At 45.5% G+C, this 23,751-nt stretch overlaps 1 protein-coding gene across 3 annotated transcripts in view; it reads left to right on the top strand.

Annotated features, from left to right (window-relative positions):
• Positions 1-3,986: 3,986 nt before the first annotated feature.
• The window catches only part of LOC105687196 (1-phosphatidylinositol 4,5-bisphosphate phosphodiesterase epsilon-1-like), a 60,331-nt gene continuing 40,566 nt past the window's right edge, over positions 3,987-23,751 (top strand). For 2 of the 3 annotated variants that reach the window (XM_048648827.1, XM_012402640.3), the window contains exon 1: positions 3,987-4,273. The gene's annotated coding sequence lies outside the window, so the exon portion shown is untranslated. Of the gene's footprint in view, positions 4,274-20,069; positions 20,607-23,751 lie in introns of those variants that run through there. The other variant, XM_048648824.1, reaches the window with a different exon arrangement.

Raw genomic sequence — 23,751 nt, 5'->3', positions numbered from 1 at the left:
CTAACTCGATTTGAAATTCGTGCTTCCTGTATACGTCCGATGCGGTCCTCGTCGTCGGAGGGAATAGATACAAAAGTTCCGATAATCAAAGAAGACCCGAGTCACTTTGTTCGTGCCGAAAATTGAGTTGAGAACAATCAAGGTAAGTAAGAAGTCAGTTTCCTATACTCAATTTCGATTGGGCTCGAACTTTTTTTCTTTTTCTTCTTTCTTTATTCTGGCGTACGTACGATACGCGTACGTTGTATACGCAGCCGAGAAAAGCTGCAATTTTTAAACGCCTTCGACGCGATTCGTTCGGCTCTCTACGTGGAAGAAAAAGAGAAGAACGAGCAAAATCGGTGCCAATTTCAACCCTTCCGAATCGGGGGAAGGCTCCCGTTAAAATTCGCTTAAAAATTTTCCATCCTATTTCGCCGGTAGTGAAGACGAGACGTAGAAAATTCGGTTTCGCGGGTGGAGCAGCGACACTCTCGTTCGTAAGATTTTGCACGGCGCGCGGGAGCGGCGATGGATTGAGAAAGGGTGATTCGAGTGGTACCGAAAATAAGGGTGACAAAAAACAAGAGAGGGAAGGTTCGAGTCTCTGCCCCGGTCGCGTGTGGTAGGTATATCGAATTTCAGAATTTTCGGGGGCTCCGTTCGTGACGACGATCCAGGAATTTACGAATAAATCCCGCTCGTAAGGGAGAAGTTTTTTCACTCACTCGCTCGCTCGCTCGCTCGCTCACTCGACGCAAACTCTACTACAAAGTCGCTAATTTATACATCGATTATTTTCCCCTCAAATCGGATCAACCGAGATCCCCCCCCCCCACCCCCCCGGCTAATTTAATCGAGCTGCTTCGAAACTACCGAACGCTTTTATTCTCTTTCCGCGTAGATTAATGCGCGGACTTTGATGAAAAAAAAACAAAAAGAAAAAAAAAATAAAATAACGCAAAGTTCCCTCGAGTCGCAAAAAACAAACAAAATCCGTAGTTCTTCGCTTCGAAGCGTGAACAAAAATTGCATAATAAAATTGATCCTCTTCGCGAGAAGAGGTAAACGAACATTTTCTCTTTTTATTCCAAAGTATCGTACGTTTGAGTTTTTCTTAAAAAAAAAAGAAGAAGAAGAAAAAATAAAAAAAGGGAAGAAAACAAACGTGGGAAAAAGGTGGTTGCGAAGGGGGTTGCCGAGGTAAGGGCGCGCGAATCTCGAGTTCGTTCCCGAAGGATGGCCATTTATTTTCCGCGTCAGTTAGGTGTATATATAATATATATATATACATATATATACGAGTCAACAAATCGATTGGATTTTTGCACCAACGGGGGCCGTTTGGTTGCGCAAGAGCCGATCGCGTAGGAGTAGCTAGCTCTGGCTCGATTCCGTTTCTTCACATATCCGCGAACCGTATAAGTAAATCACGCGGGGCGAGGATACAAGGGGATAGGAGAGTGGCGGCGTCCCGCACTCGCCTCGCGTGCTTAAACTTTAACCGGTAAAGTTTCAAGGATATCTTCGGCGGCGAGGAGCAGCACCTCGTACCCGACGAGGAGGAGAAGATAGATCCGAGAGGATCGATGCGAAAAATTAACGAAGAAATTGCAAAAAAATAGGGCCGAACCAAACGTCCGGATTCGTGGAACATGGAACGCGTAACGATTCGAGGTAATCACCCGCAACCCCCTACCCCCGTGTGTACCTGTAGGATCCGGTAAGAAATGACACGAGGGTGCACAGCTGTTGAAAAAAGAGAGGAGAAAGAAGGAAACAAAGATGAAAAAAAGAGGAGAGAAATAAAGAACGAAGAAAGAAAGAAAAAAAAAAAAAGAAAAAAGGTAAAACTCTCGGGGATTCGCTATTTGGAGAATTGTTATCTCAACGCACCCCAGATGTCAAGATACATATATACGATATATATAATATATATATATGTATATGTATACATATATGTACAACAACATCACGAATTTTCTAGACTCTTTACCGACCGAAAAGCTTCGGAAGTGGTCACGTGCAACGAACACAGAGCAGCCAAATAATATGCGGGAGAGACACCGCGAGGGGATTCCGGGGCGGGACGAAATAAATTGCGCCTCTGCCGTATAACGCGATCTCTGAAATGCATATCGGAGCCGAAGGAAATTTTATTTAACTTTAAATGTGGCGAAGTTTAAGAAAAAAAACAAAAAAAAAAAAACATAGAAAGAGACAGAAATAACGACTAAGTTAATTTGACGCTCAGTGTTTGCCGAAAGAAAAAAAAAAAAAAAACCTCCTCATCTCGAGTTAAGACCCCAGACCCGAATATGGTGGTTGAAAAAAATGAATCTCACCTCGTTCGATGAGGAATGTCGAACGATCTTCTGATTTCGTTTTCGAATCACCGTCTCCGCGGTAATTCGCAGTGATCTAGGAAATTCTGTCGAGTGGGGTGGTTTTTGATTAGCTTGCCCTATTTCGTACAGATTGCGATATTCCGAATGTGGGTATATACATACGGGTATATTATATATATACATATATAGGTACATACGTTGCGCGGGTATACATAACTATTGTTGGAGCTTCGAAACTACGGTTTACAATACCCTCAGGACATTGCAGACACTGCAATGTTCAGCGACGCGATAACGCGCTGGCGTATCGGACGTACCACGTACGTATGTATATATATATATATATATATACATACGTTTGTTAAAATGAGAAATATAAGATAGTACGCGGGTAGAAAATCGGTAACAGAATCAACGTAGTTACAATGTCGCGTACGGCGTACGGTGCGGTGGTGGTGCCCCACACGTCAGATTCGACTCCCAATGAAAGTGGAAAGGTAATCAGGATATTACCACGCATCCCTAAGGACCCGGTTACAGCCCTCCCCGCCGCTCGTGTATACGCGATATTAGCAATTAGATGAGTAATTAGTCCCCGCAGGTAGCCGCCATACCCCGGTAGCCGTGTGTGACGAAGTAATTCCAAGTTGTTATAACTCATCAACCGATTTAGGCCGAGTATTAGGAAAGCCTGGAAAAAGTTCAGGCCCCTCCCCACTCCTTCCTATACCGAGGATCCGATGAGCCGGTCGTCATTTTTTAAAATCGCACTAACGAAATTCCGCGTAGAATTTTCGAAAAATTCGCGCTCGTCCGGTCTGATCTCCTCGTCGATAGATCGACGCGAGGGATTCCTTGTTCTCCCCCTGAAACGAACTCGCTTCTTTCCATCGACTATTTCAAAAAGCGAACTTCAACCCTTCTCGGGATCGCCCCGATATTTTTCATTCATTATCCAAAACTTTTTTCTCGCCGGTTCGACGCCATATTCCGTCGAAATGCCCGGGATCGATCCTGCGGGAGGACAACGTCAAAAAATTGCCCGCCAACAATAACACCGGGAGCTTTCAATTACGGATAAATAACCGGTCCTCCCGGTGTAAGCGCCGAAGTGGCGAGCCCTCGGCGTTTAATCACCCCTACCGGAAGCTTGTTGCCGGAGTTAAATCGGGATAATCCAATTTTCGCGAGGGCCCGGGGGCCCCCGAGGACGCGCGAGCCATCCCGGGGGGGGGAGGGGTCTGGAAAAAGGGAATCCTGGACGTCCGCGTGGCCGACGACGACGACGAAACCTCTCGACGAAATCGCTGAAAGCTCCGGTGCTTTCGTTCGGGGGGAAAAAAACACAATAGCTGCCGAGCGCACCGAGCGCACCACCGTTGCATTCGGCGGCGCGGCAGAGCTCGCGAGGAGCGAAGTCGGTGCGCGAGACCCGCCGACGATGAGGGTAAGGGTAAGGCAGCCGGTCGAGGGCACCGAGAGCCCTCGCTGCCGCGTCTGCCGTGGAACCGTTGTGGTAGCGATGGGTTGGGTTCGCTTCGTGCTTTCGAGCTTTCGTGCTTCGGCGTCGGCGTCGGTCACGGGTCGGGGGCGGGTATGGGATCCGGTGGAGAGGGGCGTTGGTATAATTGCGCAGGGGCGGTCGACAGGGCGCAGTATCGTCGCGACATCCGTCGCGTGCACAATTATCGAAGTACGCGCGACGTACGGAAAAGATTGATAATAGAGAGGAGGAGAAGAAGAAGAAAAGACGAAAAAAAAATAAAAAGCGCACGCTTACGCACGCACGAAAGTAGTGCGAACACATGTACCGCGTGTAATTGTACGTACGGAGTGCGGGTGGCCAGTGGTTTTTTCGATAAAAATTGTTCAACGTTTTGTAGTCGGGATCCGCAGCCTGCAGGCATCTCACCGCCGACGAGTCCCCTTACCCGTGTGAGCGAAACGTGAGTACGGGAGCTTTGAATCTGTGTTTCTTCGATCTTCGGATGCGGTGCGTCTGTAATCGAGCCTGCCGTGAGGCCGAAAGAAACGGAAAACGCTTACGCGCGGCTCAGGGGTGAGGAAACGAAAGGGCGAAACGGTCGCCCGTTCGTAGCTTCCACTGATCTGTTCGTTTTCCAACCCCCTTTCGCGTCTCCGATTGACAAGGAAATTTTTTCCAATTTTTTTTATTTTTCACCGAGTTACGACCGGCCGATATACCACCTCTTCCTTTGTTACCCATCGTTCCGCGAGATCTCTCCTCGTCTTACGATTCTCATCCACGTCGCGCTCTTTTTTCTCATCTCCTCGATTCTCTCTTTGCGAGAGGGTAACTTCGTACCCTCGCGGTGGGCTATCGCGATTCCGGCGGATTTGAGAGGGCGAAGATTAGAGGGGAAAGAAAAAGAGAAAAATTTCCCTCTTCTCGGCGCGCGTTTTTTCGTCGAACGTCTTCGAGTCTGCGGCGAGTGGGACGGAGTCGTATTCCGAGTGAGACTCTGGTTTTGTTACCCGCATCGCCCGCCGTGAGCGAGTTTCAGGCGAGTTTTCCTCCAGTTTTTCCCTCGGAGTACCAGACCGCTAGGGCATCGAGTCGAAGCGTTGTCCATAGAAATGGGTCACGCCCCGCGAGATTTTACGTCGAGTTTCCTCAGGTGAAAAGGGGCGCGTTTTACGCGATCCGCGTCGCGCCCCGCTACCCTCCGAAAATTAAAACTACTTTAATCTCGAAACATACGCCGCACTCGTACCTACCTACCCCCCTCCCCCTCCCTCCCGAACGTTTATTGTGTTCCGTATGGGTACGTACGTGTGGTCGTTAACCCAGGCGTAAGGGTCGCGTGATACGCTTAAACTTTTCCCACCGCAAAACGCGAAGGTGGAGCACAAAATTCTCCGTACACTTATATGCCAAACGCGATACTCACGACTGTACATTACGCGTATAACGTACTTTCATTTGTGACGAACGTTTTCGTTTACAGGTTCGTACGTATACGGTGTGTAGAGACGTGAAAGTGCGTGATGTGTGGGGTATAACGTAATAATAAGAGAAAAAAAAATAAATAAAAAAAATACTTGTAAAAACGATCGCATCGATCATAGAACGTCGGGGGGGTCGAAAGATTCGACGATTTCAATGAGTATAACGTTGATCGTTTCAAAAGAAATAAAAAGCTTCTCTCGACGTGGCTTGTATACCGGGGGCTGCTGGGGTATACATCTTGCGCTTGCAAGTGACAGATGTACTAGCGGAGCCGTTGATTACTTTCCATGTATATTTTTACGGCGGTTATTCCGAATATACCGAGTGTTAAACTCACGTTCCGCGATCTAATTTTACGAGGCGTTCAGGTTTAACCGGGGCATCGGTGGTTTCGGTTTATTTTTGGAAAGGGGATTCCCTGAGAAGAATTCGTCCACCGGGCTATCGTACGCCTACATGACGCACGAACGACCGTTGGGCGAGGGAAAAAAATCGTCGAGTTCTCGGGGAGATGACGAAAATTGGGACCAATTTTTTTTCATCTCTTTAATCCGTACGTTACGCGTGTACCGATTATTTTCGAAATATCATTTTCACCGTCCGCGACAATCGCGTTGTCGTCGTTTCGGAAATCGAGCGGTTAAAAGCTATATCCGCGATGATGTTCTTTCTCCTTAATTTCCAAACAATTTTTCTCCCTATTACGCGGGCGAATTCGATAGTCGATAACGAATAACGCGCAGTGTAATTAAATTACCCGAAGTTCGAACATCCGCCATTTTGAATCCGGAAATAGTGGCGGTTCGTAAAACTCGTGCACACCGCACGGTCGAAATTTCGGTATAAAAATTTCCTCGTCGAAAACTCGCGGAAGAGTAATAACAAAAAACCAGAAAAAAAATCCGACCATTTTGCCGCAAGTGAGTTACAGGTGCGCGAAACGTCCGAGACGTGGTTCGTCGCTGTCGAAAAAAAAATCGATTCCGAAAAATTTGATCGACCGTAGAGAACCGAAAAGAGAAAAAAAAACATGTTCCTCACCGCCGGACTAACGGCGAGAGTATTTTTCCATCACGTGACGAACCGTGGAAAGCTCGATTACGATCGGATTGGAAAAAAATGCGAAAACGAAGGGTACTCCAAATTACAGGGGACAAACAGTGGTGATCGCTCGGTACGTCATATTTAATCGCGATCCACGGAGCGATCGAATCGGATAAAACTGAGATACGAGTGCGCATACGTTATATTTCCGTTGAAGAGTAACGTCAACCTTCCCCAGCTGATAAATTGAATGAGCCGAACCGCCTCCCACTTTCTATACTACCGACCCACTTGACACCTCTGGCAAAGATAAAACAATGCCCGCACTTCAATCCTAACTGACTGAGCGCGCGATCGATTGCTTTGTGTACCACGATCGACGTGTACCGGCGAATACTCGGCGACGTCCTCGTCGACTATTGCCGCCACGTACAGTGCCGATCGGAAAATGAAAATTTCGAATCGCCTCGCCGAGGAAACGCCACAAGAAAAAAACAAAAAAACAAAAAAAACGACACAGAGGCGAAGAAGAGGGTGAATTTTCGTTGGCACGAATCGCGACGTGCACGTGATTCTGAAAAGTAGAAAAAAAAAAAAAAAAAAAAAACCAAGATTTTCCATCTCGGCTACGGTAACGCGATGCCCGATCGTTGTTCGAATATATGTATATGGTTTAAAAGTAACCCGCGGCTGAAGTGTGACCGAAAGAAAGTGGAGCTCGAGGAAAAGAAGTTATAGGGCTGGCGAGAATCGGCGATCGGTCGATCGATCGGAAGCGATGAGAAAACAAAGGTGGGAACGAAGTTTGGATTGAACCGTGGCGGGATTTAAGCTGCTTTTCTCGATCTCCATCAAAGGTTTACGAACGCGAACTAGAGCGTTTCCTCCGCTGAGCGGGTCCCGCACGATCCGGACCGAAACATGGCCAAGCTCGCGGCACGTCCCGACGAACCTTAGGGGAGGGGGGGGGGGGGGGGGGCTGAAACGATCCACGTACGCGTAGGTGCGTACCTGATAATTCACCTTTGACGAGGATGAGACGAGAGAGCTTGGCGACCCGGACCCGGGACTCGCCAGTGGGAAAAAGGACGACTTTGAGATTCGAGAGAGACTCGCAGCGATCGCGATCTGGGTACGAATCGGAAAATAAAAAAAAAGAAAACAAAAACAAAAAAAGAAAGCAAAAAAAAAATCCTCTTCGCGAGGGTCGGAGCCGCGGTGGAAATCCTTGGAAAAGCTGTGGTACGCAAACGGGTGACCGCGTACGTGATATTTCCGTGTTTTTCTCTCCTCTTCGAAGAGGATGCAGAAGCAACGGTGCGCCGTCGGTGGCCCTCCCCCACCCTCGGCTACGCTTCTCCACACACGGCTTGCGGACCACGGAGATATGTGGGGAACCCCGGGGGACTTTCTGGCTTGCGGGAGACATCGGAGTCAGAAATCCCTTATAGTCTGTACGGTGGCTTTTTTTATCCCCGTCGTACTTCGTCCGCGTCGTGCTTGCGAAAACCGGTATAATAATAGGGTAGGCGCAAGGCGAGCGTGTGTGGGTGTGGGTGTGTTTATGTGTGGGTGGGGTGGGGTGTACGTACGCGAATAGGTGCATAGGTATGCGAACGTTCGCGCGGGGTTTGCGCAGTAAAAATGAAGGAAAATAAAAACAAAGAGAAGGGTAATTTTATGTAACGTCAATAAAAGCTGAACGCTTTGACAAATCCTGCCGGCAAACTAGTCTCTATATTTTACCTCGTTTCTCCTCCGCTTTTTCTCTCTTCGCCTAGCCTCTTTTCGAAGCTTTGCGGAATCACCGAGCTTTCGTTTCGGTTTTGAAAATTCAAAGAATATCCGAAAAATGGAGCTTTCGAAAAATGAATCACGCTCGCGGGACGACGAGTGATGTATACGGTCGACGGTTACCAATCTCGATTCCCACTAGAAAATATCAGTAAATTCCATCGCCGGAATTTTTCTCTATTTTTTCTTCCAGCGTCAACACTCGAGATTCCTTCTAATTTCTTTCATCTCTCCGCACTCGATGGAGACGAATAAAATAAAGACGACGATTCGTCGCCTCGGAAACAATCGATCGGATCGGAACGCGAACGATTACCGATTTTTCTCCATCTTCCATTTTTGTTTTATTTTTTTCTCTCGCCTCTCTTCGTCTTCGCGTTTCCACGTATATCGGTATGCGAACAGTTGCGTGTGCCCGTGTTCAACTAAAACACGTACGCACCGTACATCACGTGAGTAGTACGTATATCGATAGCAGTTATGTATCACGTATGTACTTACGTACGTACGTACATACGTGCGAGATACATAGGCGATGGAGAAAACGGGTGTAGGGACAGCGCCCAGCGGCAGGCAGGCAGGCATCGAACGAAATCCCAAGGCGGGGGAGGGGATCGTTTCATTCCTCGGGCGTGGCGTCCTATACGGATCTACAATTCTGACCTTTTGATCCTGCGGGAGCGAACGGATATTGGAACATCGGGCGGCGGTAGGTGCCGCCCGAGATATTCCTATTTACCGGAAAAAAACAAAAAAAAAAAAAAACCGAGAACACATACCGCATCCCACATTATTTGAAAATATATTCGCGATACACGCAGCGAGAAGCGTGTAGTGGATATTTGCTTTGAAGAGAATTCCGACTGCGACGCGGTAGTGAAACAATAAGCCAAATTGAAACGTGTATCAGATTAATTAATGCTCGCTCGCGGTAAACTTCGGCTGCTTTCCTCATATTTTACTTCGCCCCCCGATCCGATCTCCTTACATTATACAGGTATTCGAGCGGATTTATATTTCTTTCTCCTTCGAAGGATTAATTTTGACGCGAAACGCGACGTAGATTAAGGAAAAATGGAGGAAAAATCGAGGCGAGGTAAAGAATAAAAGTACGAAAGAATAAAAAAAAAAAAACACAAAAAGAACTGAACAAAACTAAAGGAAAAAAAAGAGTCGCACATGCACGAATGGTTGAACGGATCGTATCCCGAAGAACGCGATACGTGCAGGCTTTTTGATTCATGCCTTCTCATATAAAGTTTATTACGGGGTAGATAACAAGCCGCGTGTGTATATGTATAGTGTAACGTATGTGAGCAGCGACGTGTATATTGTACGTAATATATACATATATATATATACAAGCGTGTATGCGTTATCCGCGCGGTATGTATTTTGTTTATTTTTATCTTTTCCTTTTCCTTTTTTTTTCCATTTTTATTCTCTTGTTTTTGATTTCAGAGTTTTTCGCGTTAACGGCTAAATTTACCAGGCTCCGAGAAAAAAATTTTTTTTATTTTTTTTTTTTCAACCAAACGAATCGATGAGGTATAGAAAGAGTGAGATTAGAAGAAGGAAAAATATATTATACGTGCATTCGAATAAAAGGGGGGGAGTGCCTGATAAAGAATGAAAGAAAAACGAGAGAGAGAGAGGTAGGAGATGGAAAAAGAGAAAGAAGTGAAATAAAATGAAAATGAAAAGGGAAACGGCGGAGCGACTCTCTACCGCGTTTCATTCAAATTCTCGCTTATAAAAGCTACCTATATACGCACTTATGTATACATACCCGGCCTGCGATGCCTCGGGGCGCTTTGATCGATCAAAGCCCAGAGTGAATTCGGTGACCAATGATTTTATATCCTATTCTACATAGGATTACGCGTGGGTAGGTAGCCTGCAGGGTTCGATCACCAACACGTACTATCGTAATAGTCGATCTATTTTAAAACAGATTCGCCATAGGTTTCCGGCTTCTGGGATTTATCCGCAATCTTTTCCCTCCCCCCCTCACTAGCCGGTTGCTTTGTTTTCGACGTTTTTTAAACGCACGGAACTGATATGGAAATTTCAGGCGCGGGTAACATCGCGAGATGTTCGATGGTCGCTAACGATATACATACGTATATACGTATATACGTAGCAGACGTGGACAATTCCGTTAATAGCATTAAGCCCGGATAACCGCGCGGTACCTACGTACGGACATATGTATAAATTATATGAAAGCTATTCGTTATAAATAGGCTAAATGCCTCGGGCGATGTGACGCAATGAATTTTGAAACGCGCGGAGCGCGCTGCCATAGGTGGATTCCTCTGTTCCCTGTGGTGGTCGGGCGAGTGCAATTATTGTTAAGCGCTTCTGTGTCATCCGCTCGCCGAAGATATACGATTTTCACTTGGCTTGTTTCCCGTTCGTTAATTTCGTACGAACTCTACGTGGAAATATTTGCGGCGTTCTACTTTTTGACCAAAACTCTTGAACGACCGCCTAGTAAATACGACGTACGCACGTACGTCTATACCGTCAGACGCGCGTGAAAATTCGTTGCCGCGTAGCTCGAGCGATTCGGTAAAAGTACGGATCGAATGATGAATTTTCTGTTCAATTTTGCAAATCCGACGAAAATCCGTATCCCTCTTCGATACCCAGCCGTGCACCGGTACCCTGTAAACTGTGCCACTGATTGAATTTCAATTTCGCTCACGACATATACGTCCCGATAAATATGACCGTCCGTAATGAAAGCAGATATCATTTCACGATAAATTTTACATTGTCAAATTTCACCTAATCCGAACGGCGCGATAATTCTCGATTGGCACTACTGTTTCAATTCCAGTGTAAACGTTCTCTTCTTCAAATTATATTTTCGGAATTCTCGTCGTTTTTTTTTTTTTTGTCTCTTTTTCCGTGATCCGCCTTTTTTCTCTCCTTCTGTCTTCCTTCCTATTCGAACGATTCTATTGTCGACCGAAAGAAAGAAGAGAAAAAAGAAAATAAAAAAAAAAAAGAAATACTTTTCGTTTACGTAATAAAATCATCGACTCACCCGAGCGCGCGATCCTCATCGGTAGGCAGTTTCTCGTCGTCTCCGTCGCTCTGAAAAATTCAAATCACGCGAATAACAAAACCGAAAGAATTAAACGAACGTCGAAAATAATTCGAATCTTTCTAAATTTATAAAAAGTCCAAACAACCGCTCACTTTTCGACGCTTTTCTCGTCCTCGTCTCTGGTTTCTCCGATCGAAAGAACTGAAAAAAGATCATCGCAAGTCGAGGGACAGACTCCTAATATTCGCCTAATATTGCTGAAGATATTTGAGAACAGTCGTCGACAACCTCCGCTCGCAGCGACGCGACGACGCAGTTCTCAATATCCTTCGTTCGTTGGGCAAAATTCCCCACCCCGCGCAAAAAGGCGAACCAAAAAATGGAAAAGAAAATCCGGAACAATTTCGCGACGCGATCTTTATTATTTTTCTCTTCGTCTGGGACCTGCCTCCGGACGAAACCGCCGGATTCCCGGGTTCGATCGTAGGTCAGGTACGTATCGACGGGGGTCGCGGAGTAGCGAGAGTAACAACGGGGTACGGCTGGCAACAATAGGAGCGAAAAGATTCCGTTAACGTTGCGAACCCCGACCGCGGGATTATTCGAACCTGCGAATCACCCGGGCGTTTCTATCCCGCATTGCGAACCGGCGGATTTCATACTCGAGGAGATAGTAATTTGAGCGTAGAACCGTCTACGACCATCGTCGTCGAGTAGAGACGTGAACGGGATCGATGGATACCCCCGCTAGTACACGTATCCCGTCTATGCGCGCTCGTACCTCGGACCTTCCCAGAGAGTAATCTCTTAATGTACGGTCGGTGTACATGCCAGTCCATGTACGTACACGTCTACCGTTTGAATCGGCGAACACGCGGCCGGAAGAATACCACATAACGAAATACATGGGAACTATGTAAAGGCGTACGTGTTGTATGTAGGGTGCAACCGCCTACGTATAGACGAATAAAGCTCTATCTTGGGTAATTACGAGTTGGCCGAATGGGCGAGTGTAAGCTGTTTCGATGGAGAGCTTGCGGTGCAGCTGAACCGAGATAAAGGAGAGACGAAGACGGTGAGCTAGCTAAAGAGAGAGAGAGAGAGGGGAGATCGAAGAGCGGAATTGTTATCGGCAACGGCGTCGGGCTGCACGCGCCCCTCATTCTTACCGGGGTGCGTTATAAATTTTCGGCAAATAAATGCGAACGCTTTATACGTTTTACCGTGTATTACGTAGATTCGTTTACGGATACGAATTCATACAGCGAGCGCGCGTCTTTGAAAAATCTGGCGTTGCGGAAATTGGGGAAAAATTGTTTTTATTTATTTGATTTTATTTCATTTGATTTTATTTTTTTTCTTCTATCGGCATCACCGGCGTTCGCCGAGCTTCGGAGGTTGGAAGTAATAAGCGAGATCAGGGTCTATAGGGCGAACAGAAGCACTCCGCGCGTTTACATGTACTATACATACTTTCTGTACATAAAGGTGGTCCGCCGCACCGCCCTTCTCCCTCGAAGACATCGCCGCTGCATTATTACCACCTCGTTCTCCTCCGCCTTTACCTTTTTCATTCTTCGTCCTCCCCCCCCCCCCCGATGGGTTTCGGGGATGTTTTGTTGCGTTTCTCCTCGCAGAACTAAACGGTGTTTATTCAAATTTTCCTGAAAACTTTATACGTATAACAGCGATAATTCAGAGGCTCTTGGCCCACCCCCTACCCCTCCCCCCCCACACGTCGTATAAATCTTCACAAATTATTTGTACCCCTATATACAATGGTATGCACATACTTATGTACCGTACCCATGTATATATAAAATAATAGCGAGGACACGCTACCGTTTAAATGTACATACATAGGTATTTACTCTACTGGTTTATCCACGTAATACATGCGAATACCTGTTTTCTTCATTTAGAATATTATTGCCTATCTACTAAGTGCATACGTCGGACAAAATTACACTTATATACGTACACACGTGAGAGGGTCCATCTTGGATATGCGTACGTTATGTATCGTACAGCGATACGCGTAGTTATACCCCGTGGTAAATGAATGAAAATCTCGCCTACGAAGATTCGCGTAAAATTTAATACATATATATATATGTATACGTTCACGGGTACATGTACCTACGATCTGCATACTCATATTTGCCGTATACACGTAGGTATGATGCGATGACGTACCTAATTTGTATTCGAAATGTAAATTTAATGCACGTACACGGTATGTAAGTAGATTATACACACAAGAGAAAAAGAAAAAAGAAAAAAGAAAAAGAAAAGAAAAAAGGATAAACATCACGGATATTTTACCTGCGACGTATAAAACAATGTGCACGTAATAAGCACCGCGTCGTACGACGAAAAACGATATTTGCTCGCCTACATGCTTTGTAAGTTATTCTCCTGCAGGGGGTCGTCTAAGAGTCTAGACGAAGTTTATGGGCGCAGACGAATAATACAAATATCAGAGTCACGATTCTCCTCCATTATCCTCCATTTTTTCCTCGCTGTTATCATTATCTATCTTTATCTCGCTTGTACTCCTCCGCAATTTCATCGGCTAATTTCTCCTTTTTACTTAGCTTTGTACTTTCGACGGAGAAAAAAAAAAAACTAACAATAAGTCCGTTTCATCGAATCAGACGGTGGTGGAATTTTTCAAATTTACGAGAAAATCATCGCGTAAAGATTTAACAACGTATACGAACGTACGCGTGTGTCGTTCCCACCGTTTCATTGGAAAATTGTACGCCCGTCATTGAAATTGGATAATAAAATCAAACAAAAGGCGAAGTGCGGCGCTGATGTAAAACAAAAAAAAAATAAAAAAAATAAAAAGAAGGGAAATAAAGAACGATGACATGATAAAATAAGCGGACGAATAAAATCAAACGGGATAAAATTGGCGGATCCGATTCGCGGCACAACTAGTCCACAGAAATGTTCGAACTCCTCCGTTTCGTCGTTGATTCGGGAACAGGAGGATTAGAATTTGATAATTGAGGTTTCGTCGAAAACCGCGATATCGGTAAATCGTCTGCCTCGGATTCATCGCTCCACGATAGAATTTCTGCCCATATTATTATGTGCAAACGAACCCAGTCGATGTTTCTTCATTATAGATCGAATTTGTCGATAGGGCAAAAGTTTGCACACACCGTACCGGCTCGCGTTTATATTCCGCGGGGCGGAAATTCCCGGTAGAGATGAATCCCGTGAAAACGATTTCTGGGCAAACGTATCTCACCAGCGTGCTTTACGCCCAGCGGAGAGGGAGACGACGAACCGGTTGGATAAACTTTTGATCGAAATTTAGCGCATGATAGTCTGGTTTCCATTTCCTGCCTTACGGCGTATCGGAACACCGAGGACGCTATTAGCGCAACAGAAACGGGAAGCTTCCCGCACTTGAACTTGTTCCACGTTCGGCACTTTACACACGTAGTATACGTATACAGATCCGTGCGCGACTCGTGCCAGTTTTAATTGCGCGCAATCGAGCACCGCCGGTGGCTACTTTCGTAATTTAGACCAACTGCTTTCCGCGGACCAGTCGAAGTTTAATTCGACCTGCGAAACTGCAGTCTGTAATTCTCGCTCTCCGCGGACATCGCGTCGTACGTCGCACAGCTCCCCGCTGAAAATAAATCGCGAAATTATTCAATTCCCTGATAAAAAAAAACAAAAAGAACCAAATTTCCACGTAGAAGGATAAACGACGTTTATTCTCGACCGAGCTTGCGAGTGAAAATAGTAGAACCAGGAACACCGGGAGGCTATCCCGAGCCAGTAATAATTTGACATCGGATTTTAGAGTGATTAACGTTCGTCCGAGTACAACGGGATTTAAAAATAGAAGATCGAGTATTCTCGATCGGAGTTCCGAACGTCTGACAAATTTTTTATCGGCTCTCTCTAAATTAAGAACGCCCCGTGTCATTCGAATCGTTGAACGGAAATTTACTCTGTTTGTTTTTTTCACTTTTTCTTTTGTCCGTCGCCTTCGGGTTCGGTCGAGGGGTCGGCGACGTCCGAAAAAAGCCCCCGAAATAACGAACCTCCGGTACGAAGCGATGGGGCGCGAAAAATCGTCCGAAACTCGCAGGAGTCGCTCGGGATCGGGCGAGCAGCGCGGCTATCGGCCGTGTGTCGGAAACGGTGATTGATTAATGGGAACAGCTAGCCCCCGTGATGTGCCGCGCGTCAGCTGGTCCTATGCTACTTCTGGCCACCGAAACATCAACGTTTGCTAAAACCCACCCACCCACCACACCCCACCCCGCCTCGGTGTGTACCGCAGCGTAGCACGCGGTAAACCGAAATCAGGTCCACAGCCGCAGCAGTCTTCGCGCTGCACACCGCGACGATTTCTGTGTTGAAGTGGGATCGTTGATCGGATTAATGATCCCAAAACCGCTGATTACGGAGTCAATCGCCCGTCGATCGCGCGGGGGCACTTCGCGTTCGAACGAAACCGAAATTCTATTTTTCCATTCAATTTTCTATCGACTCGCGTCGACTTTTTCAAATTCCCAAACGGGAAGAGAAGAAGATAAGTAAAACAAATCGATACAAGGTCTGGAAGTCGCGGTCGAGTTTTTTTTCTTTTGGAAAAAAACTCCTTGAAAAAGCCGACTATAAATGTGTCACTAGGCCAACGAGCGTTAAGTTTGTCTTCTCATTATTTTATTGAAATATTTATTACCATTGTTGTTATTACTTTTAATCACGGTTTATAGTTATTCTTTCGCATTTGAACACGAGCTCCCCGCACGTAGTGGTACCCCGACTCATTTCTGTCGGGGCTTCTGGAGCTACTAACGATCGTTAATTGCCCCTCGTCTGCACCGCGCTCGGAGTTTCAGTGTGCGAGTTTGTTTTCTTTTTTAATTAATAATATTCATTCCATTTTTCGCTTCCGCTTTCGTTGTTTTTTTTTTTTCTTTTTTCTCTTTTTTCTTTTTTCTCTTTTTTCTTCCCTTTTACGCCACCTTCGCCCTTTTCAGCTTGCGGAATTATCGTCACCGCGTTAATTATAATGTTCACTCCCGAAGGTGCTAATTCCGAAAATGGATTAAAGCAGATTTCATTAACAGACAAAAAAACCTACGAAACTGAATGAAAAAAGAAAATAAAAAAAATAAAAAAAAAAACGGAAATAGAATTTTTTGCTCGCGACGATGTATACAACTGTGTATATGTACGCTACGCGTATATACCCCCAGCTGTGACCTTATAATAAATTGTAACCGCCGTATTTCAGAAGAGCGCTGAGATGTAGTATTTGCAGAAAGAAAAAAAACAAGGCGGACAAAATAAAAGTACGGATTAAAAAATAAGGTTCACACTCGTAGTAAAAATGAACGTCAATCCACGCTTTCATATTTTTCGCGTACAATCTGCGCGCTTACTCTCAACGCGATCGGTACGTCTGGCGTACAGCTGCAGTACGCTTGTATTGTAGAGCGAAACGTGCTTTCAGACTAATTGTTTTCCTATGTATTCGAAGCTGATAATGAGCAGTTACCGTTACCAACAATAAGTCAATTCCTCGATTGGCATGTTGCACGTGCTCCCGCCGCTCCGACTGAGATAATCGTTGAAAGTACAATAACTTTAGCAAATTACGTTTTACGTGTACTTTGTATATTGCATACGTATATATATAGAAAGATTTTTACAACCTCGTTAAGCTTTTTCGAATAAATGAATGAATAAGAATAAACATCGTATCGTTCGAGGTATTTCGCGATGGTATCGGAAATCGATGAGAGAACCTTTTTTAACTGCAGTGCAGGTTTGACAAAAAAAAACAAAAAAAAAACGAACTAGACAAAAAGGTGAACGTGTACACTGTACAGATATAACGTGTACGTGACCATACAGCTGTACGACTTGTGTACAAATACGGTGAGCGCGGAATGTTAACGAGAGTGTATCCAAACGGGAATAATCCACGTAATTTATCCGGATCCGGACGTGATTGACGTTGATGCCCGAACATTTTGCAACGTACAATGCGCACATTACGGTACACGTGATTACAGTGAAAAGCGCGTGGGCGAAGAATTGAAAGCTTTGGAATTGCCGATTTGCGTTTATCCGTCACAGAAGCTCAGCGGTGTGGTTTTCGCGGCATTCACCGTCCGCGAGATGCGCACATTTTCGAAATTACGTCGATGAGAAAAACGGGAGCAGAAAACGAAACGAAACAAAAAGAAAAAAAAAGAATAGAGAAAAAACAAGTATTTTTCGAAGGGAGAAACGTTCACCACCGCCATCTTGGCGGGTAGTGTGGGTGTCGTTGATGTTCTTTGATTACATAATTATAAAAACAACAATATCCGGTGGAAGCTGAATTGAAGTGGCAGGAGTACAAAACGTGAAAAAAAAAAAATTGAAAAAAAATCGAAGGAGATGAGGGAAAAAGTTACCTCGCCCGGTCCGGTTCCTCTCCAGAGTATACAAGCGTTTAAATTTCGATTGGGTAGAAAAAAAAAAGAAAAAAAAAACCAGATGTGAAAAAAGAAGTTTGCATGAAATAATTGAAAATTTTTAATCACGTTTGTTGCTCGGTGTAAAAATTAATTTTCATTCAGATTAATGTTGTCACAGTGTTAAATTGGTTAGGACGCGTTCCATCGATCGTCTATTAGGTGTGGTATACGCGTACGTACACACGTACGTGTAGATGTGACGTGCCATGTAGATATTTTAAAATTAATTTCTCGTTGTAACGTAATTATACATTATCGCCCGGACGTTTTTTCAATATTTTTCTTCTATCGGCAGATCGTCGCCTATATTGTAGTCGAGCGCGCCCCCCGAAAGCGTCGAGAGGAGTTACGTCGCGGTATTTTTCATCGCTAAGCCCCCGCGGAACGAAGCGAAAATTTTCACCGAAAAATCTTGGATCGAATAAATAGAGTCCGGAATAACCGGAGTAACGTTACGACGCCGATAAGAGAGTGAAAGGAATTTTCTTTTCACGAGCGAAGCGGAGAATCCATGCGAAAAAAATCGAATAAATAACGATAACATTAACGGTGGCAAAAAAAAAAAAAAAAACGAGGCACCGATACCACGTGTCGCCGTGTACGTGAAATGCGGAGCCGGTTTCGTTTGATATAAATTTCACCGATTTTTCATTATCTCCACTCCGTCGAGGGGCGAATCTCACTTATTTTTCGAAATAAGAAGATTTTCAGGAAGAACGGACGGATTGATTACGGACGGTTGATGAACTTGCCTGTTTTTTTTTTTTTTATTTTGGTTTTTTTTTTTTGCACCCGATGTGCTTTTCGGAGGGGGGGGTTTCATATTTACGATGTACGGCGTATCACCGTAACCTACATAATCTGAATATAACATGTCCCTCATACCATATACCGTGCACGCGCGGTTGCCGCGGGACTAAAAGTGCTTCGAGTATAGATACTATAATACTATGCATATAGGTATACGTACAGTACATATATATATACGAGAGCAATTTCCCTCCTATACCGCAACATGTATTTTACAGGTATATATATATATATGTATATATATATCTACGTGTATATACCAACGGTACATTATATATTCCACACGGCTTTTTACTTGATCGCGTTATGAACCGGCAAAGTGCTTTCAGTCAAAATTCATTTCGTTGTTTTTGTTTTTTTTTTTTCCTTTCTTTTTTCAATTTTTCGTCATGTCATTACGACCTCGTTGCACGCGGCAAGTTTATCATTATCGCGAAACTTTTCACGCACGAAAATTTTTCCCCGCTCCGATTTCGGCGGTATGGAAAAGAAGAAAGTTCGAAAAGAACGAACGAACTACGACGGAATCGTAGAAGAGAGAATAATAAAAAAAGACCAACTTTCAATCGCGTAAAACGCGCTTATAGCGGCCGACGCGCCCGCGGTACTTCGCAGCAGATGCCAGTAGTAAAGGTCGTCCGCTGTTGCGCCCGAGTAAGTAGTATGAGTCAGTGGCGGGTGCGGCGGGTTCGCGCGATCCTACGGCCCGCCTAGGCGCGCTCCGTAGTAAGTAGTAGCGCTCGCCGCTGCGTCAGCCGTACGGCTGGAAACGTACGGGGGGGGCCCACGGCGTGTCGGAGTCGAAGCGAAACGCCGCGAAATCGGGGGCGCGTTGATTTTAACGTTCGTCAACAGCTCGGAGGGGCTACGTAAGACTCTTCGAAAGAATTAAATTCGACGTTTGTAAAACATGCGAACAAAAAAAAAAAAAAAGACACAACGATTCGTACGTTCAAAAATCGAACTCTCGAAAAGCGGAGGGTAGAAAAAAAAAAAAACAAAAAGAAAGAGAGAAAAAATTACAACAAAGCCGCGTATCGCAAACCATATTGTGTATATGTATACGTACACATGTGTAGGCATGCCAACGTACGTACCTACATGGTAATAGATTTATGCAATATAAGGTTTATTTTTTATTTCATACTTTCGTTTTATCGCATTTTTCCCTCGCGTTGATTCGTTTTTTTTTTTTTTTTTTTTTTTTGAACGTCCGTCAGTCTGTCGGTTCATCCGTCTATCTACCCTTCCGTTATACACCCTCCTCTCATCTCTCTCTCTCTCCCTCTCATTCATAATTGGAATCGAGTTCGCTGTAGTCTCGTGCCCTCTGCTCATCCCCTCCGCTCTCCATACATACCGGATTATCGCTCGACCACCGCGGTAGCGATATTTCTCGACGTCGTTACACCCGGGCTGCCCCGTATACCGATGAGACCCGCTCCCGCTAAGCGGGGTGGCTAAATTCGAAAGAGCAATTTCCGAGTATCGCGGGGGGGGGGGGGGGGGGGGGGTCGACGTAACGTGCTTTCAAAGGAGGAATCGAATTCATAAAACGTCCGACGTCGAGAGGGGAATGAAGAAAAAAAAATCAAAAGAAGATCGGGAAGCTGGCGAGCCGTCTACCTCCACCGTCGTCGGTGTAATCGAGACCGGGACGACGAGCGGATCCTTCGACGTTGTTGGAGGATTTTAAAAAACGGAACGCCTCCCGTCGTTTTAATATACATTATAAAATTATCCTCTCCAGCTACGACCGCGTGTACACGTGCGCCACATTATTCTGTAGCAGCTGAGAATCTTACCGCATATATAACTTTCGTCGTCCACCGTCAAACCGACTCCGATCCGCGAGCCACCCCCGCAATAAGGTCATTCCGCTTCGGTTCGTACCGATTGCTTCTCCGTTCACTTTTTTTTTTTTTATATCAGTCAGCGACTCCCGCTCTCGATATTCTACCGCTGAGCGGGATGGATCCTCCTCGCTCCCGTCTTTCTTCCTCTCTGTTCTTTTTGTAGCGCGCGCAATATCGAATCTCGTTCAGAGTCTCCTCTTGATACCGCCCAGCTGCAACCGGCTCTACCTACGGGTACGTACATAGGTGTACATATTTACCGCTATGAAAAGCTCGATTCTTACGCAACTATCGGATAATCGTGGACCATTGAAAGTTGATCTCGTCTTTCGGTTCGCAATCATCCCGCAGTACCCGTTCGGACGGGTATTAAAAATTCGAAATCAGATCGACCCTGCTGTGCTTCTCGCATCGTTTGTTGTATAAAGTGATACGGGCGAGTGTGCGATGCGCCGCGCATCGCGTATTTCCGAGTACGAGGTGAAGGATGCGAACCGGGTAACCTTGCTGGGCACATCCGAGTCGTTCAGAAAAGGTCGAATTTTCCGTCTAGATATTTTAACGAGAAAATTCTTTCGTTACGCCATTTATTTATTTTTTTTAATCTTTTATTTAATCTTTTGATGAAAAAAAAAAAAAACAGAACAGTCCGCATTCCTACGCTATTTTCCCGATATTGCAACGTGCGTCCGTATTCGAGAAACCCCGGACGATGGGAAAAATAGACGAACGAATATAGCGAAAACTTTATCGATGCTCCGCACTCAGTTTCAGCGTCCACATATTTGAGTGAATTATTAACGATAAAATAGCTTTCAACTAGTTTATATTAACAAACTATACGTAAAGTAGGTAGGTACACAGTGTACATGTACCTATTGAACCGCGGGAACTGCAGCGACGGCAACAATTCCCCTTTTGTTTCATTATCGCGTTCAAAGGTTATAAACCAGACGTAGGGGGTCGTGTACAGTTATAACGATAATGGACGGTCGTATTATGTTGCTCGATTTACATTTCCCCGCCCTCCCCTGCGGAGCGTTATTCGAACTCGTAGTTTTATTTCCGACAAATTTCCCGCTCTGACGAAAAAACGACGGAGTAAACAAGTAAAATAGACGAGCCGCGGACGGGAATGAGGAAAAAGCGAATGAAAAATTGGGTTTAGAAAAAACAAAAAAAAAAAACAAAAAAACAAATTAACGAAAAAGAAAGCCCCGTCTGCCGATCTACTCAGCTAAAACGTAGGGTATCTGTATAATCGGAAGGCGCGATTCTCTGGACGGAAACAAATATTCCTTTCGCGGACATTAGGCGCACCCGTATAGCTCCCTCGGGAAGAGATCCGCAGTGGATATGCATGTAAAATTACACGTACGTTGTACCGGGTAAGCGAGTCGAACGTAGGCGTGTCGGATGTCATTAATACATCGTGAATTATGTTAAAAATTGTCACGTCTTATTCCCCCCCCGATAAACAAAGTTACCGATTCTCGAGGCACCGATCAATCTTGTCGCTGATAACGTATCCCGATGGGACGCGGTGTGCCTCGATTTTCACTCGACCGTGGGTAAAATTCAGACGATACGATTTCGACGGAGGTTAAAAATAAAGAGAAAAGGAAAAAGAGGATTCTTTTCGCTTCTGGAATTCCTTGGGGCTGTATGGAAAATAAACGGCGTACAAGTAACTCCGGGGGTTGCCCCGATCGAGTATAAAAAAAAAAAGAAAAAAAAAAAAAATAAATAAACGGGGTTGAATCGACGACCTGATATTTTTCCCCGGAAAATCCACTCGGAGTTACTTTCCTCGGCCGGGTGTCTCGCCAGTCGATGTCCCGACTAGCTGCGTGAAAAAAAGAGTCGCGAAAATTATTGCCCCGGTGAGAGATTTCGTTCTCTCGTTCCGTAGATGGCGATACAACGGAGGGCGTGGGTAGGGAGGGGAGGGGAGGGGGAGGGAGGGGGGGCGAAGAGGATCACGTAATCCCTGGTCTCGATTTGCATAATCGTTCGAGGAAAGTTGACGGGCGAGTCCAAAAAGCGAACGGAAGGTAGCCTCCGCTGACGTTTCGGAACGTGCGGCTGCCTCGGGCAGGTGTTGGGGTACGTACGGGTTACGCACGCCCGTTCGGGTATATCTCGTCCTTCTCCGGTTGGCAACCCGCCAATTAGGGCAGATTAGCGGAGGAGACAGTTATTCGCGCGTCTATACGTTACGTGCGGGACGAAAATCCCGAGGGAAGTCCGTTTCGGTACGCGGGGTTCGGATACGCGGTTTCGCCAGGGGACGCGAGGTGGTTACCCGGTTGCGACGAATAAACACGGCTAACTCGAGATCTCGAGATTCCGCGAACTTCTGGGCCGAGAATCGCTCCGCTATACCTCGAGCAAATAACGCGTAGACATCGGAGTTCGAGATAAGAAAGTCCGCGCGCATGCCAATTAGCTCTTACGCGGAGCCGACTTTCGCGGAGCTTTTAACAATTTTTCGAAGAAACGGGATGCGCCCGCGGAAGAATTCTCGAACAAAACTCGCCGAACTACGGGGACCGCCGACACGTTGTCCGAACTTTTTGACGCGGGAAAAGATTCGATGAAACGAAATAGCCGCTGCATTATCTATTCTCGTAGATGAAATTGTCCGGCGGGTTTCACCTCGAGCTTGGAGATAGGGAAGGAGGACGGAGAAAATAACGAAACGGTCTTCGAATTCCTCCGGGTTTTCTTTGTTCCGCGCACCATCTGACGCGGAGCTTTTTTCTTTGCGCGAAAAAGGGATGATTTTTTCCAGACGCTTTTGAAAGGGAATTTCCCCTACTCTGCCCTCGCCCATAAATACGTTGTATAGGGTGTGTGTAAGGGTGACGCAAAAAGTCCGGGGAGCTTATAATGATAATTGTATTATACGTGTACCGTATCTGTTGCCGGAAATACTTCGTTAAGATGTCATCGTGGCCACGTGTTGCATCGATGATATATCTGTACGGATCATCGTATACCATCGTATACGGGGAAAGGGAGGAAGTAAAAAAAAGAGCGGAAAGAAAAAGCGAAACCTTTATCGCTCGACGAAGAAGACGCGCCGCAGTTTGCGATGTCAACGAAGAAAAGAGGAGAAGTAGAAGCGGAATTTTTGTATCGTTAAAAACGGCGCGTTCAAAATTTAACTCAACTTAAAAAACTCGAAGCTTTTCCCGCGGTGTTCGGCGAGCGTTTTTCGTCGTGCGATGTAACAATCTCTCATTTTAAACCCCATTTAACCGAAATATGGCAGTACTTTAGTCACACAGGCGCACCGCGTGGTATTCAACGAACCATCAGCGGCGCTTTTTCTCGGATGAGAAACGTTCGTTGAAGTTTTCCGGTTTACGATGAG

This window comes from Athalia rosae, chromosome 1, assembly GCF_917208135.1.
Source record: "Athalia rosae chromosome 1, iyAthRosa1.1, whole genome shotgun sequence".
Taxonomy (NCBI): Eukaryota; Metazoa; Arthropoda; class Insecta; order Hymenoptera; family Athaliidae; genus Athalia; species Athalia rosae.
Note: the sequence above shows the minus strand (reverse complement) of the source record. Positions and strands in the feature narration are given on the sequence as shown.